An 18,012-nucleotide genomic window follows, 5' to 3' on the forward strand; every position below is an offset into this window, starting at 1 on the left:
AAACCCTCCTGATATAGCCTCCCAAGTCTAGAATTACAAGCATGAACCACCAATCAATCTGGCTAAGAAGCTTCCTATGCTGTGTCCCCACTTTGAGGTGAACTTACTGTACACATTTATCTTTTAGCAAAGCCATACATACACTCGGGGAAAAGAATGGAGATTAGAAAAAGAGTGAACATGTCCTTTCCTGCGTCCCACTCACAACTGCTCCCCACAGAGGCTACCGTTGATGCTGAGTTCCGTCTCTCCTGCGTGTGGCTTTACAGACTGCAGGCGCCGTCTTTACTAACTCAGGGTACCAGTCATGCCCACCCTGCTCGCCAAGGAACCATGCATGCAAGGTGCATCTCTAGCTACATATTGCCTTTCTTTAAGGACCACGTTCTATTAAGCAGTTCCTCCCTGGCTGTCATGTGACAGATGATTCTGCATGTGTAACCTCTGCTCACACGGGAAGGGTGAACTCCCAAGAGTGTGCTGCTCTGCCGCCTGGTCGCTAGGCTGCGGTCATAGCCCACACCGTTCCGGATCTCTGCCATTTGGGGCACAGTGAGGACATCTCACCGTGGTGAGCGGCAGCCTATTATAGCAAGTTCATTCTCCTCTCCTGCCTTTCCTCCTTCTCCCATGAAGCGTGTTTTCTCTTTATAAGCCCTGAGTATTTGGAGAGCAATCCTGGTGTCTAAGAACCATGTTCTATTCTGCGTGACCCCAGACCTCTTGTTGGTCTAGAACTGTGGATCCCATGAGTGTGGGGGAACCGCTCTAGTGTGAAAGACAACGGTGATAAAAAGGAACCTTTACCGAGCTGGCCTGTGCTTACCTCCAAGCTGGCTTGGGAGGAGTGCTCCTCACACGGGAACATGGGATGTCAGTCTTTGACAGTGTCCGATCCAGTGCTTTTCAGAGTGCGGTGTGACAGAAAATATGGAGGCACTTTGACCCACTTTCCTTGAAAGTCCTCTGGGAATCCTGACCCAGCAGTATTTTCTAGCACCTTCTAGGCCTGTTGTCATGTCCTCCCTTTAAGCAGGGCCCCACCACCCATCATTGTAAGGACAGGAAGCCCCACAGGCTGTGAATTTCCTAGCGGCAGATCAGGTGGCAGAAACAGTGTAAAAGCTGGGTGTGGTGGCACGAGCCTGTAAGCTCAATTCTTGAGAGGCTGAGGCGGGAGAATCACCATGGGTTTGAGGCCAGCTGGGATACAGATTGAGCTCAAATCCAGCCTGAGTTACAGTGATACTATGTCTCAAAAAACTAAATTTAAATAAATCAAGGTGTCAGGGGGAGTGTACCCCCTAGGTTTGAGAGGAAAAGCCCTTTCCAGGTGGTACCAGCTATCCTTAGCGTGTGGCCACATCACTCTGATCCTTCGTGCCCTTTCCCTTCCCCCACCTCTTCGGATTGAATTTAGGGCCTTATGCATGCCAGGCGAGTGTCCTATCACTGAGGCCTAGCTTGTCCCCTCCCCTGTTTCTGTTCTAAAATCACTAGGATAACCCAGCCTCCCTTCTTCATCCTAAGGCCCTTATTATAACCATAACCCTTTAGCAACTAAGGTCATAGGCTCTTGGGGTTAGGATCAGATACTTTTAGGGAACATTCTATAGTCTCCTACTCCGATGCTAAATATTTTTTGCTGTCCAAAAATAACTGGACACCTTGCATGCTTTTCATAGATTATATTTTTAGTTATGTTTGTATGTGAGAGAGGAGATGGACAGGTGAGTGCAGGTACCATGGAAGCCAGTAGAGGGCAGTGGATTCCCCTGAGCTGAAGTTACTGGACTGGGAGCTGGGTAATGACCTTGGATCTTCTGAAAGAACAGGAAGATCTTTTAAACAATGGCCATCTCTCCAGTTCTCGGGCATCCTGTGTTTTATTTTGTCAATTCCAGTTGTTTAAAAAGAAAACATTATGTGTGTGTGTGTGTGTTTTGCCTGAATGTGTGCATGTACGCCGTGTGCCCTTGGAGATGAGCAGAGGGCATTGTATCCTCTGTGACTAGGGTTACAGCAGATAGTTGTAAGCTGTTGTGTGGGTGCTGGGAATCAAACCTAGACCCTTTGGAAGAGCAGCCAGTGTCCTTAACTGCTGAGTCACCTCTCCAGCCCTGATTTGATACCTCTATCTGGAAACCCAACTACTGGAGTCAGCTGGAGTGCTGGTGATTAGTCTTCGGGCCATGCCACAGATCTAAGCCTGTTCACAAAGATCCATTGTCACTGATGAGGAACTTATGGCTCATGGTGCCATTCTAGTGTCCAGGGAACTTAAGGCACCTGATTTAAATTTTAAAAAGACAACTGTAACACTCTCTGTCTCTCTCTCTCTGTCTCTCTCTGTCTCTCTCTGTCTCTCTCTGTCTCTCTCTCTCTCTCTCTCTCTCTCTCTCTCTCTCTCTCTCTCACACACACACACACACACACTGCTAAATTGTGCATGTGTTTCTACTTTTAGCATGTAAAATCCAAATGCAGAACTGTAACTGCTCTCTAGAAGGTAGAGAGATGCACACATGGGCCGTTGTCCAACGTTCTTCCCCTGTACATTCCTTTACTTCATTCATGAATCCATACCCACTTACTCATTCATTCACTGGTGACTGGCACTCATTCTGTATCCTGAGTATGCCAGGGGCTGAGGACACAGAGAGGAAATGCCCCTCAACATATGGGCGAACTGAGGAGCCTGGTCCCCAGGGAGGCTTGAAAGAGTGGAATGAGACGCTGTCATGGGACTCACACATAATGGGCATAAACAATGAGGAAAGGGGGTAAAATCAATTTGATTTGAAACTAGACAGAAACTCGTTAATTTACCAATTATCTTTAAATTCTTTTTCCTGTTTTTAGCCTTTAGTTTCAGGGAGGGAAATAACTTGTATCCGAAGACGAGTTACTTAACTGGGCTGCGTTAACCTGGGGTGGCTCCTCCTCTTCGTGTTCCTTCTGGATCCCTGGAAATTTGGGTGAGCGTGGGCCTTGTCCCTAGCCTCCCTCGGCCACTCCAGTGCTAGCAGCCACACGCTTCCCAGGACAGCCTGTCAGTCCTGCAGCCTCCACCCACTCCTCCTCAGCTCCATGGGGCTGCCTGGACTGTGGGAGTTTCTTCTCACCCATCCCTCATTGCTACAGTGTCGGGGAGCACACTGCAGCCACAAACGACACCTACGCCCGGGCACAGCTTGTGTGGGATAGTTTGAGCTTTTAAAGGAGAAAGCAACCTGTGTCTTTATTTATCATCTGGTACAAACTCTCAGGCCTCGTCGGACCAATGCAGCCAGGCAGCCGTTTCTTTGTCTCTGAGGGGAATGTGGGGTGCCTGTCTATCCTCCTGCTCAGGGCTGCAGTTGACAATGGCAGGACCCACTCAGGTGAGTACAAGGAGTAAGGGGAAATCCTGGGTTCAAATTCCCCATCTGGGGGCTGGAGAGATGGCTCAGTGGTTAAGAGCATTGACTGCTCTTCCAGAAGACCCAAGTTCAATTCCCAGCACCCACACGGCAGGACACAACCGTCTGTAACTCCAGTTCCAGGGGATCTGGCACCCTCACACAGACATATATGCAGGCGAAACACCAATGTACATAAAATAAGAATAAATAAATCTAAAAAGATGTTCCCCATCTGCCTCAAACTAGTCAGGTGATTTCAGATGCTCGACTTTCCTGAACCCTACCGTACCACCCCAAATCTCAGTGTCTTGATGTCTTCTTTTCGTGTTCTTTCTAAATTTAAAAAAAATGTTAATTTTTGTGTGCGTGTGCGCACATGCACGCAAGCACACATATGATATACATGTGGGCCACAGCCAAGGAAGGAGGAGAACCTCTGGGGCTCGGTTTTCTCCTTCCAGTGTGGGATTAAAAGATGAAACTCAGGCAGAAAGACTTTACTCAGCAGCCTCTCACACATGTCAGGAAACACACCCTTGAAGAGAAAGAATTATGTTTTTCTTTCTTTTGTTTTGTTTTTCGAGACAGGGTTTCTCTATGTAGCCCTGGTTGTTCCGGAATTTGCTCTGTAGATCAAGCTGACCTTGAATTTAGAGATCTGCCTGCCTCTGCCTCCCCAGTGCTGAGATTAAAGGCGTGTGAAACCACTGCTCAGCAAGAATTCTTTTTTTTTTTAATTATTTTTTTAATATTTATTTATTTATTATGTATACAATATTCTGTCTGTATGCCTGAAGGCCAGAAGAGGGCGCCAGACCTCTTTACAGATGGTTGTGAGCCACCATGTGGTTGCTGGGAATTGAACTCAGGACCTTTGGAAGAGCAGGCAATGCTCTTAACCACTGAGCCATCTCTCCAGCCCCTCAGCAAGAATTCTTAATGTACAGGTTTGTGTTAAAAATTAAATGACACTGTGTAAATTTTATTTATTTTTTCTTTTTTCTTTTTTTTTTTTTTGGTTTTTCGAGACAGGGTTTCTCTGTGGTTTTGGAGCCTGTCCTGGAACTAGCTCTTGTAGACCAGGTTGGTCTCGAACTCACAGAGATCCGCCTACCTCTGCCTCCCAAGTGCTGGGATTAAAGGCCCAGCATAAATTTTAAAGTAAAGTACTATTTCCTTGATTATAACTTGGGGTTCAAGTGTTCTTTGCAAGTTTGGGACCCCACACAGGGGCAGGAGCTGTCCTACTAGCAAGTGGTCACCCCAGGGGCCTCTCTATTAGAGTCACGGTGAAGATAGTCATGAAGTCTTATGTGGCACAACCTTTGACAATGAGGTTTCCAAACACCAACGTGACCAATCTTCTATGGGCTGTCTAGCGGGCCACTGAGAGAGAGACCCTTGTCCTTGTCCCTGCTGCCCCACATATACAGGGCTGCCATCGACACCCAGTCTGCAGTGCTGCAGGACCCACTAAGTGGAGACTTGCTCTCCAGGGTCTGCGCACTTAAGTTGAGGGACTTTCTTGCAGAACTTCGTAGTTCTTTCCCTGAATACCTTTTATAGACTGAAATGGTTCGCATATGGCATCTTCTCATTGCAGCTGGTAGATTCTTTAAAACTGCTGGTAAGAATGTAGGAGGCGGCAAGGAACAGCGACACTATCTCAGTCGGAGGAGGAGCTGTGGCAGGTGGATCTCAATTCTCAACACCACAGAAGCTCCCTGAGCCATTCCCGGTAACAGAACCTGAGCCTCACCTGTGACCACCTCCCTCTGTTCCCATCACCCCCCTCTTCTGGGTCCCAGACTAAACAAAGCACAGGAGTCTGTGAGTGCAGAGCTAAGGGCTGAATGGACCAGAAGATGCACACCATAGGGTCCCCTGCCACCAACCCACTGCCCACTCTGACTCTCCCCCTGGCAGCAGCAGCAGCTGCCTTTGCCTGCCTTGGTCAGGGCAACTGTCCCTGGTAACTCTCCCCCTGGAGACACTGCCTGGCTCTTCCTTGAGTTTCTTTACACACTGCTCCCCTCACACCCATCTTCCAGCCTGATCGTTCAGAACCCCATGGCGCTGTGGTGGCTGTGAGCTGGAAGATTTTAAGAGAGTCGGGTTTGGTAAGGGTGGACCAGTCCATGCTGCTAAATTTGGTTCTGCCGTCATGGGCCGCATGAAGCAGCAGCCTGGTTTAGAGGCTTGTTTTCAGGTTAAAATAATTTCTCCAAGCTCGTGTTACAAGTGACCCGTTCGCTGGGCATGCTTCCCAGGTCCTTAGCACTACAGACAGGTCCTTTGGCTCCTGCAGAGGTCCTTTGGGTTGGCGGAGAGTGTGGAGCCTGAAGGAGGCAGCCCCAAGGGCTTGACGGGACAGACCTGGGTTTAAGGCACCATCTGGCTCTTTCCTAAGCCAAAGAATGCTCCCCGTGATCCAACCTCATGGGAGAACGAGGACCAAGGCACAGTTTTTAGTAAAATAAACTCAACCAATAATTGCTGTGTTCTGTGTGTCTTCATACAGCCAGCCAGATCTGGATCACGGGGGGAGACAGGCTGATTGGCTGGTCTGAAGTAGAACAGACGGCAATCAAGTATCTCATAGAAAATGTGCCTTTTATTTTTAGGTGTTCAGACCAGTGGGACCGTGGATCAGCAGGGAGAGACTTGTTTTATTGGAACAGGTCAGGCTCACCCAGCACCAGCCTGCATAGCTTAGGAGCACACGGCTGCATTCACCCAGGGTTCTAGCAGGCACACCCTGTAATCCCAGCCCCCAGGAGGCTGAGATAGGAGGACTGCCTTGTGGATGGCAGCAGCAAGTGGTGCCGTCTATGAAGGAGATACGGCTGGCAGTGAGAATGGGAGGTTCAGAGTCTGGGTGGCGGGCATGAGGGCAGGCTTGGCTTAGCAGGTGACAGAGAACATGACTGGGGATTTATGGGTGGACAGGGGGTGACTGACAACATGTTGCTCCCGGGAGAGTCTGGCAATGGAACGCAAAATGGGTTGGACATAAATTTTAGAATTCTCTCTAGGAAATATCGTTTCTTACGATGCCAGGGTAAGGACTAAACTCATTTTGGAGGCAGTGAAAGCAGAAGTAGAGAGACAAAGCCAGGTGGTGTCTGCAGGAAACTCGTAGGTCCACTCTGCGATGTGGAGGGAGGAAAGCGTTAAGGCTGGAGTCTGCCACACAGGGGACTGGAAGGTGGCAGGTTGCAACAGCCCAGGGGGCAGGGAGTATACGGTAATGGGTCTTGGGCTTCTAAAGGAGCAGTGAGGTGGGGGTCAGAAGACGCTGAAGCCCAGCCTTGAGGTGAAGCCAACAGCCCCTGTCAGGGTGGGCTTACACAATGGTCCTACAGATCTTCCATCAGCCCCATACTTCAGAAGCCCTTCCATTCAGGCTGCAGCTGTGGTTCGCTGGAAGAACATTTGCTCAGTACACATAAAGCCCTGAGTTCAATCCCCAGTCCTGGGGGTTGGGAGGGCAAGAAGACAACTTCCTCGCACAGGGCTAAGCCAATGAACTTCAGCGGCCGCTCAGTTGAAGCCATCCAGTAATAAGCTACCGGAGGGTCACGCTGTCAAAGTCAATGTCCGGCTCTAATTTACCCTTGCCTTAGTCGAGTCTTGTCACATGCTAACACCGACTGGCAGGCAGAAGCCACCCTGGGAATATTTAGAATATGAGGTTCTGTATCAAGCCTGCATCAATTAGGAAGAAACTGAAAATTCCATTAAAAAAATAGGAACGCTCCCAGGAAATTCCATTCAAGGGTCACAGTTTGAGCCCGAGAGGAAGTCCCAGCCCCTTTCCGGAGAAGCCAGCATTGGCATGGGCTAGGAATCACTGGAGGTTACCACACCTAGTGCCCTGCACCCTGACTTTGGGTCTCCTCCTCTCTAAAATGGGGACAGACGCGGCTAGTTCAGATTGGACTTTGGCCACCTGTTCTTCCTTCTGGGTACAGCCTGTGCTGACCTGGTGTTCACCACAGGGGACCAGCTGCCCCCGGTTGGCTGGAAACAGCGACAGGGTGGCAGCAGCTGTACCATGTCAGGCATCGGGCTCACTCAGCCCACGAGGGACCTCTGATCAGGCATCCGCAGTGGCTGCTGGGAGTCAACCCCTCCCTGAGCACTGACTTCTGAGATGCCCGAAGGAATTCCTATGGATCGTTTCATTCAAGTTCTGTGAAAACTGAGGCTGAGGCCTTACCATCCACTCCACTTCAAGGGGAGACGGAATCATTCCCACTTCACAGGCAAAGCATAGAGGTCCAGGAATTCTCCTTTTTTGCCGAACATCTCTTATTGGTCATTGGGAAATGTAATAAATTCGGGATGCAGCAGGGGATGATGGCCAAGACTACGTGGTGAGCGGATCACTGGCTTCTCTAATTCAATCTTGCCAGCGACAAATGATGGATCAAATCTTTTAATGTCTTATTTTTAGCCTTGGTCCTGACTGTCAACTTATAGCACGAATTCTGCTTATCAAAAGATATTTTTTCTGCAATTCTCCATCAGCCATTAAGCACCAGGATGTGATTGTTTATGTTTTTGTGACACCAAAAGGCAAGCATTTTCAGTGCGCTCAGTTCTCATTAGCACTCTGCAGGGAACAGCGCAGCCATGATTAGCCTTTTCCCAGGCACAGCCAAGGGAGGGACTCTGGAGCCTGGAGGAGGAGCCCAGCACTGAGCCACCTGGGAGGCCTGTCATTCCCAGGGATTATTGGAGGAGAATATTCAACAGGCTTAAAGAAGGTCTTGGAAGTGTGTAAGGATCTTCCATTGATCAAATTTAGGATTTTTTTTTTTTGGTGTGTGTGTGCAAAATTTATCTTCCTAGTCTGATCTGGCTGCGTAGGTATGGGGCTGAGGCAGAACCGGTGTGCCCAGAACAGATTGAGGCCATGCAGTATTTCCTGTGTTCTTTTGGGAAAAGACTAAGCAGGGAATAGGCTGGTAGTTTCCCCAAATGCTGTCCAAGTCTTCTAGGCCATGGGCAGCTTTGAAAGAGACCTGTTCCTACTGTGGTTTCCACTGTGCCCCAGAGGCATCTGGTGGTTACGCTGTTGAATTCACATAGCCAACTTTTCCTCTGACTAGTAACATAAATGTACTTGAATTCTGAAGCACTGCCAATATCAAAGTTAAAAAGTGACCAGGTTTTCAGCAAACTCAATATAAAAACTTCAGACATTCAATAGCAAATATTCACATTTATGGGTGTGTGTAACTAAAGACAGTCTTTAAGCTTCTCTTAGGACTGGTCTCAGATGGTTAGCTCATCTGTAACCCCCTTTTTTGGGGGTTGAGGGTGGCTACCAAGGAAGGACCTGACAAGAGAAATAACTTGGTGAAATAAGTGTTCCTGAGGCTTGGTGGGGGTGGCTCAGTGGGTGAAGGGCCTGCCACACAAGCATGGAGAGCCAGGTTCAGACCCAAGCACCCACATAAAAACCAGCGGTGGCAGCATCTGTCCCTAACCCCAACACTGACCGGGCAGTGGGGGAGGGGTGACAAGTGGACCCTGCTGGCTAGTCAGTCTACTGGAAATGGAGCTCTCAGGGAAGGCATGGAGGGGCGGGAGAAGTAGCTTGGCAATTAAGAGCAACGCCTGCTCTTCCATGGGATCTGGGCTTGATTCTTGGCACCCACACGGCAGCTCAAAACTGTAACTCCAGTTCCAGGGCATCTGATGCCTCTTCTGCCTGCATGCATGGTGCACAGACATACATGCAGACAAACGTTTATACATATAAAATAAAAAAAAATTAAATGTGGGGCCATAGAGGGAGACACCCAACCTCAGTCTCTGGTTTCCAAACAGTCACAACAGGCCTAGGAACCCTTACTTTAGGTTCTCAGAGCTACTGATGCTCATCTGTAACCCCAACAGGTGAGCTCAGGCAGGAATGGAGACAGGAGATCCCAGAACTCATGATCCAGCCAGTCTAGTCAATTACCTAGCTCTGGATTCATCAAGAGATGTTGCCTCAAAAATAAATAGGGGGGCCGGGCGGTGGTGGCGCACGCCTTTAATCCCAGCACTTGGGAGGCAGAGGCAGGCGGATCTCTGTGAGTTCGAGACCAGCCTGGTCTACAGAGCTAGTTCCAGGACAGGCTCCAAAGCCACAGAGAAACCCTGTCTCGAAAAACCAAAAAAAAAAATAAAAAATAAAAAAAATAAATAGGGGGCTGGAGAGATGACTCAATGGCTAAGAGCACTAGCTGTTCTTCCAGAGGACCTGGGTTTGATCCCCAGCAGTAACATCACATCCCACAAACATCTGTAACTCCAGTCCCAGAGGATCCAACACTCTCTTCTGGCCTCTGTGGACACCAGTCACATACATGGTGCACACTCTTACAGGTAGACCAAACACCCACGGACATAAAATAAAAACTTTTGAATAAGTAAACAAACAAATAAGGTAGAAAGCAATGTAGGAAGGCACCTGGTGTTGTCCTCTGGCCTCCACTGCATATCCATCCATGTGTACACATACGCCACACAAGCCTGCACACACATAAATACATTTTCCCCCCAAAAAAGTATAAGCATGGTTCAGTGAGATGTCTGAGCAGGTACAGCGCTTGTTCCCAAGCCTGATGACCTGAGTTTGAGACCCAGGATGCAGATGCTGGAAGGAGAGAACTGACTCTCACAAACTGCTCTATAAACTCTGCAAGTGAACTGTGGCATGCATACACACACATTAAGTAAATAAATACATGTGAGACACACACACACACACACACACACACGCTCAAGAAGCTGGAGAGATGACTATGTGGTTAAGAGCCCGTCCTGTTCTTGTAGAAGACTCAGGTTTGGTTCCCAGCACTCATACCTGTGGCTCATAACTACCTGTAAGTTCAGCTCCAGGAGATCAGATGCTCTTCGGCCTCTGAGGGCACCCTTACATACATGACACACATTCACACACACATAACAAACAAATAAAATTAAAAATGATTCAAAAACTGATGTATCCTGATCTTAGTCTTGATCCCGTGGCAGAGAAGACTTCTTTAGCATGTTATATTGAATCACACACGGCTCTGCTTATTGGGTGTTTGGAATCCCCAGGTTCTATCTCCCAGGAGTGTGTTTTACTTAACATTACTCTGTCTTTTGACATCATTTGCCATGAAGGCCGCTCACCTACTGGCTTCTGCAGGATGGGAATCACCCCTTTCGAAATCTCCCCACAGGCAGGGCCTTCCCTTTACCGCCATTATTTTCTCAGTCCTTAGCAGTGGCTTTTATTGAATGAGTAAATCAGAAGCCCTCTGGGCCTGACACACGGAGCCAGGTCACCCTTCCGGGAGGGAGGGAGGGAGGGAGGGAGGGAGGGAGGGAGGGAGGGACAGAGAGAGGGAGGGAGGGAGGGAGGGCGGGCCAGTGCGGGGCATGCAGGGAAGGCTGGTGTGGGGAGTTCGCAGTTTATTCTTGGCATGGAGCGGGCTTCAGGAAGGAAGCAGACAGAAGCAGGACAACAGATAAGTCCCTGCTGTGGCAAGAGTCCTGTGTGTACATTTAAACCTGGGTGTGTGTGATCTTGGAGATCCACTTCTGCCCAGACAACAATGCCTAGTTCCAGAGGATCTGGGCTTCGTTCCTACTTGGTATAATTTATCCATTACAGCATATTCCAATAGTGGCTCAAGATACCTCCATATGCTATATCACAGGTGCCTGTCCAAAGGATCCTGTTAAAGGATGCCATTTGCTGAGCAGTCACGTGCCAGGCCATGGTGAGCACCCATCACCTCATTTAAACTCCTTGGGAACCTTCTAGTTAGGCATTATTATACCCTGGGTCACATATGAATATATTAAAAAAAACTCCCCAAGAAGCTAAGCACCACCTTATGTTGGATTGCTGGGGGAGATGGGACTGGCATCCAAGGACTCTAAACCAAATGACCTCTGCTTGCAGGCCACTGCTCTGTGCTGGGCATCTGCTCTCCAGGCACTTACACCAGCTCCTTGAGTAGCTGAGGTACAAGATACATTTCCTGGGATTTCCTATTGAGTAGCTGGTTGGGCTCAGTGAAGAGCCTGCTGGACCATGAGCAGAGAGAAAAGGTTAAGATAATGGCCTGGAAGTCACTTGAGATCTTATTTTGCAGAAGCCCATTCTATGCACACCCCTACGGAACAATCCAGAATGCCACAGGTATCTGGGGTGAACTCAACACTGCCTCCCCACGAAGTCTAGCAGCTGGAGGCAGGGAAGAAATTCCTGGCTAGCCACTCGGTTGGCAAAGTGATAGCAGTGAGTGAGGCAAGTGTGACAGAGTGGGCTCCGTCCCTGGCACTGGGGGGGGTGGTAGGCGGGAGTCTTGCTCCCTTGCAGTCACCTCACAGAGAGCAGCAGTGAGCCTGTGGCCCAAGCAGTCTCCGTAGCACCAGAAACAACGTAAATGCAGCTCAGGGTCTCACCAGGCAGCCAGCACAGCCTTCAGGGCCACTGTTGCTCAGGAAGACCCGGGATGCTTGAAATGAAGGCTTCTTGTGCCCACAATTCTACATATGTTTCAGAGCTGGGCCTCAGCTATGGGTGCCAGTGCTCTACCCCTGGGAGGGACAGCATCTAAGACATCCCCCAACACTTCATGACTTCACCCCACCACAGCTGAATCCGACTGATCTCCAATCTTTGTATATATATGCTTTGAGTGTGTGTGCGCGCATGTGTGTGTGTGTGTGTGTGTATAGGCATAGTTGTACGTATGCTCACATTGGGTGTCTTCCTGCATCATTTTCCACCTTATTTGTAGAGACAGAATCTCTCAGTGAACCCGGAGGTCGTGAATCTGACCAAACTTTCTGGAAAGAGCATCAGGGGCCCTCCTGTGTCCACCCTTGCCCAGCACTAGGGTAACAGATACATACATACCACAGCACTCAGCTTTTATGTAAGGGCTGGGGATCTGAACTCAGGAAGGTCCTCATGCTGGGGACAGGCATTTTAACAGCTGAGCCATCTTCCCAGCCCTCCATCCCCAGTCTTAATTAATAGTTGTCTCTGAGTCAATCACACCTGGCTGCCCCTTCACAAAATGAGTCCAGGACCCCTGAATCAGGTGGGGGTTAATGTCCTCGGGGAAGATTCCCTCTCTGTTTGATAAGCAGAGCACCAAGATGGAGCAAAGTCCTTTGCTCCAGATGTCAAAATCAGACACTGACCACTTAAATCCATACACCTGTAACTTAGTCTAGCCTGTGATGCAATCAGGTTCTTGCAAAAAGACTGGGTGGTTGGAAAGCCTGACTAGGTTCCCAGGTTAGCCCACAAAGGTCTATTAAACCTCATGGAGCTTAGCTGTATGCCACGTGCTGAGCATCCTGCGCTGGTTATGAAATCTCTCTGACTGCATCATCTGTCTCTCAGGGATGGTAACAGTTACACTCTGTAAGTGAGGTAGCTGTGAGGACCATATGAGGTCACCTCCAGCAGCCTGCAGTCCTAGAAGACACGCAATGCATATAACTGAGATAAAAGGTGCCAAAGAAAGACCGTTTCTACAAAAGGGCTTCCCCAAGCCAGTGCCATTTGGGGACTGCTCTGTAATGTGTACCAGCATCTCTGGCCTCTACCCACAAGATGCCAGCAGCCACCCTCTTTGACACAACTACTTTCCAGGCATCTCAGCCACCATCTGAGGACCATGATTTTCCAGGAAAAGATCCATTGAGCAGTTAGGGACGTCTCTCTTTCTCTCCTGGCCAGATACCCCTAACTCCTGTGGGTTGAGTAGCCAGAGGGGTGCTTCTGAGGGTGAAGAGAAATGACGGTCTCGGAAGTGTTGATGAATGAGGACAGTGGAGGGAGAGGAGAGGGTGAGGGTTCCCACCTGCATTCCAGACACCTGCAACAGGACTGTGATCACCCCATAGGTGGCCTCTTCTCCCCTCTCTACGCTTCCTTTTTTACCAACAAGGGGCAGGGGAGCCACCTGTGGAAGCTATGGGAGCAGCAGTAGATCACAGGAAGCTGTCTGGGCACCAGCTGGACACGCGGGAAAATAGATTGGATTTGTCCCCAGGCTTCCCAGATGCTGTGACCTTGACTATGCATCCCACTCTACTTTCTCTCTGATACCCTCCTGACCTCTGTCTCTCCATTTTATTCACTTATCTGTTAAATGATTATGGGCCAAATACCTATTATATGTCTAGCTCTGTAGTAAATCTCTAAGAATATTTTATTTTATTTTTTTTTTACAATCTCCTTTGAAGTGATTCCTTTTTAGGAGGGGATCAAAAAAATCTTAACTAAACACATAGAAGGGAAGACATTGTTGGAAAGGTTCATATATTCAATTGGAAAGACAATGCATCTTTTCACACACAGCCAGGGAATCACAAAAGTCACATACAACATGCTGAGGAGAGATGGAGAAAAACAAAAATCCTTAAAGTTTTAAATCAATGGACCGGATGTGTTGATGTTAAAAGGGGGAGCAGGAAAAGTCAGTCTACACAAAGGGCACCAGAGCCCTGTCTAGCCTTCCAAGGACGAGGGGGTCAAAGAGCTTGCTCAGTACAAGGGCTCCTTTTCCCGGTGGGAACAAGCCTGGCCTCACCTCAATCAAAGCATTACTAAGTTTTCTTCTTGCAATTCCTGGGCACTATCTGTTTCCTTTGTTCATCTCTAGGGAACAGAGCCTGACACTAGAAGCCACTTAAGAACCACGCCCTTCCACCACCATGCATGTGTGTGTACAGGGTCTGTGCAGGGCCAGATAGCCACACCACGGGCTGGATGTCACTTAGCTCCCCCCACCCCCACCCCCACCCCCACCCCCGCCAAAAAAAAACCTAACCAAGCTAAGGAATACTCAAATCATCCTAAAATGACCTCCAAAGCCAAGCCAGGTTACTGCTATAATCTATACACATCTGCCAGCAAGGCAAACGGTGCACAAAAATCAGCAGGCATTGCAGGCAGCTGGGGGAGGGACGAGCACACTTAGCTGGATAACCATTTATTTAGAGAAGCTTTGCAAAATGGCGAGTAGGCAAGCAGTTCTTATGTGGCAGACGCAAACGGCAGCATCAAACACAGATGACATCTCAGAACTGTAACCACAGAATTAACCTACAGAAGGTCCACACTTCCTTTACTGCTTTGAGACCCGACAATTGAAGGGGCAGGGCAGGGATCTTGCAAAATTTGGGCAGTTCTGAAAAGCCCAGGCGGGTGCCAAAAGAGATCTGGAGGGAATGGTTTGTCTGTTCCAGCTCCCACCATCCACCTAATGCTAACCAGCCGGAAAAAAAGACTCGGAGCTACAAGTTTCTGAGCGTTAGAGAGTGAATAGGGACTCGGGGGACATAAAAGGGCTCACCCATCTGCTGAGGTAGTGGTTGAAATCTTAGCTCTTGTTGGGTACTTGAACTCCTTTGGATGAGCCCAGGGTGGCTCAGCACGCCACAGCCTCGGCTTCAGCACAAACTCGTAGCTCTGAAGTGAAGCAGGTTTGTTAAAGCTAGGGCCGAGCCAGGAACGGAACCTCTCAATCTCCGCAGAAGGGCCAGGCCGCAACCTCTGATGATCTTTCATTAACAACCCAGGCCTTGGCGACCACAGTACGTCACACGACCGCCAATACGTGCAAAATGGAGCGAGTTCGAAGACGCGTGGTCCGTGCTTTGTTTCTGCACTTGGTGAAATGTTCTCCTTCCTCCCCTCCCATCGATCTCCCACCTACAGGACTGTGACACCTTTGCCCAACTGGCCACAATAGAAAACCTCCCTCTCAGGCTTCCCTATTCCGCGCCCACGCCAAGAGCCTGGCTTCTTCAGGATTAAGAATCCTGCTCCCAGCAGTCCGTCATGGGGCGAGGGATGGGTCATATTTGAATCCATCCTTCAGCTGCTCGAAATCTCTATCGGGCGGGCCCAGGCACGACGCCACAGCCTCAGGCCGCGGTCTGGCCGGGAGAGGGCGTTCCACTCACAGCCGAGACATTTTCAGAAATGCAGATCAAGCTGGGCAGCCGACGTGGGCGATTCGGCCCTTAAGAGGTGTTCGCTTGGTTTCAAAACTGCACGCCTGCACCAGTATTCAGTTGTAGAATTAACCAGAAAACCTCGAAGACTGGGGCTTACTGCAGGATGGGGGAGGCTGCTAGGACCTGTTCGATTTCCATCCCTCTCCGGTTTCAAGGGGGGTTGTAAATGTGGACTTTTAAGTGGAAGTCCCTCATTTAAATAATATTAACAAAATAATATCAGTCAGTATGCCTATAATAAAAATACAGCAGATGTGCCTATCTGGATGGCTGTGGTTGCCAGTGCCGATGAGACTAATGCTCAGGTCAGGGATGGGGAGCTCCTTCCCCGGAGTCTTCCAATAGGACAAGCTGGCACTGACAGTCTACCCCAGGATTCCGACTCTCTGCTGAGTAAGGGGCCGGGTAACGCCCAGAGGTTCCTCCTCTGGCTGGTATGGTTCCCATGGCAACCCCTAACCCGCCCCCCTCTTCCCCACGGGTTGGGAGGGATGGGTGTGGCCGCTGCATCCCAGGGGCCCCTCCTCACACTCTCCCACCGGGAGAGGCAAGAGGTCTCAAAGGTGGTGGTGGGGAAGCCAGGTTTGCCGAATCTCCCCCATTCCCGAAGGGGATGGAGCCCCTAGCAGTGAAACATGGTGGGGTGTTGTCCCCAGGACTCCCTGGATGTGGGGAGGGATGTGGTTCCTCTGAGTACACCTGCACACGAGAATCCACCTCGAATACCACGCGTGTGGCTCAGTTAACGCTCCCTGAAGCTGTGCCGAACTGGGGGAGAGGGATGCGCGGGGTCACATACATTTCATGCGTGCCCTGGGGGCTGTGACTAGACCCCAGCAGGTCAGTAGATCCAACAAAGGGTCTGAAATGAGTGGTGTGGGAAAAAAAAACGACGGAGTTGCGCGCCGCTCGTGGGTAAATATCCTCGTCGAACGAAAGCCAAAAAACCAGGGCTAGGAGGGCAGATCCTAAATCACACAACCTCTACGAACAAAGCAGCAAGCTCCCTACGAAGACCCCAGGTGAAAGACCGGGTGAGCATGGCGCAGAAGCTAAACGCCAAGATCATCATGCCCCTGCTCTTCTCTGCGGGTCCTCCAAAGCCCGGCCACAGCACTTGGCACGCTACGATAGAGACGTGACTCGCCGCAAAAAGATGGCACCTCGCGTTCAGAGGGGGAAAAAACCGGGGGAGGGGTAGCAGCGGGGAGGAGACACATCCTACTCTCCCCCTCCTCTCCCACCCAGGTCCACACCCACTGCCGCAGTGAGGGGCGAGCCCTGCGCGCCAGCTCGTGCCTCCGACAGGGAGCGCACAAGCCGGGAGCCGGGAGCAGAACGCAGAGAAAGGAATCCGCCCTGAAATGCACCTGCAGCCCTTGCGCAGGTCTGTGCTGGGCTGTGACGGTGCGAGCCCTCGAGCGGGGAACCGCGGCTGGCAAGCCCGCAGACACCGCGAGGCCAGGTGATCGATCCCTGCCTTCGAGCTTCCACATTGGGATCCGCGCACTACCTTCTCTCGGGCACCGGGCTGCCCCTGTCACTGTACCAAGCGCGCGCAGGGGGAAGGGCGGCTAAAGTGACAGCGCCTGGACCCCTCCCCATCCCCTCGATTCCTCCCAGCCCCCAAATGTCCCCTGCCGGCTTCTGAAGGAGGAAAAGGGGAGGGGGCGGGACACCGCCTTAAATCAGGGCCAGTGAAGGCCCGTCAGAGTCCCTGTCAGGGAGGTGTGGGAAGAGGCATGCAGGCAGTCATCTTTTCTAGGATCCAATCCACACCTTCCTTGGGACTGATGGCAATCGGGGACAGAGAAATCTGATTTCAGGTTCAGTTTCGGGGGTCATCATTGGACCCCCATCCACACACACAGACCCACGCCCATTGCGGCAAAGGCTGCGATCCAGAGCACAGAAAAACCCCCTCCCTTAGGTCACCGCCATCCGCGCCCCACCCTGCTGGCACAGACGCCCCCTCCCCCCCGTTTGCGTGGAATGGATGGTGCGGACCCCAGCACACACAGACACACGCATTCACCCGCGTGCGTACATCTTTTGCACGCGTTTCCTTCCCAGCTCCCTAGCGCCGAGGCCCCCTCCGTTGCGTCTGACTGATGCCCAGCGCCCTAAATCCATATTGGGGCGAGGGGCGGCAGGAGGATGACGCACAGGGGGCAGATGGGGATCGGATTTCAGAGCTGCGGCACTTACCTGATGATCGACAGAAGGCGAGGACAGAGGAGGAAAAGGTGGCTGTGGCGGCTGCAGCGGCAGAAGGTGGGCGGTGGCGGCGGCGCTGCTGCTGGTGCCGGAGCTGGTGGGTGGCGGAGACTGGGAGCGCGCGCGCCGCCGAGAGAGCGCGTTCCCGAGGCCGGCGGGCGGCGCAGGCGCGAGCCACGGGAGCGCGACCCTCGCGAGGGGAGGGGCGGGCAGTGAGGCCTGCGGGGCGCCTCCCCCTCCGGCCACCAGAGGGCGCGCGCGAGCGACCCACAGCCCTCCCTCCCCATCCCCGCGCCGCCAGGCTTCGCCCTGCTCCTCGCTTCCCTTCTCGGGTCCCGCCACGCCTCGG

At 51.0% G+C, this 18,012-nt stretch overlaps 1 protein-coding gene across 33 annotated transcripts in view; it reads right to left on the reverse strand.

Annotated features, from left to right (window-relative positions):
* Mapt (microtubule associated protein tau) overlaps positions 1 to 17,808 on the reverse strand; it is a 96,900-nt gene extending 79,092 nt beyond the window's left edge. For 11 of the 33 annotated variants that reach the window (XM_075990463.1, XM_075990462.1, XM_075990460.1 and 8 more), the window contains exon 1: positions 17,655 to 17,778. The gene's annotated coding sequence lies outside the window, so the exon portion shown is untranslated. Of the gene's footprint in view, positions 1 to 17,654 lie in introns of all 33 variants that reach the window. The other 22 variants (XM_075990455.1, XM_075990451.1, XM_075990449.1 and 19 more) reach the window with 5 other exon arrangements.
* Positions 17,809 to 18,012: the final 204 nt, after the last annotated feature.

The sequence above is a fragment of the Microtus pennsylvanicus genome, chromosome 11, assembly GCF_037038515.1.
Source record: "Microtus pennsylvanicus isolate mMicPen1 chromosome 11, mMicPen1.hap1, whole genome shotgun sequence".
NCBI classification, from domain to species: domain Eukaryota; kingdom Metazoa; phylum Chordata; class Mammalia; order Rodentia; family Cricetidae; genus Microtus; species Microtus pennsylvanicus.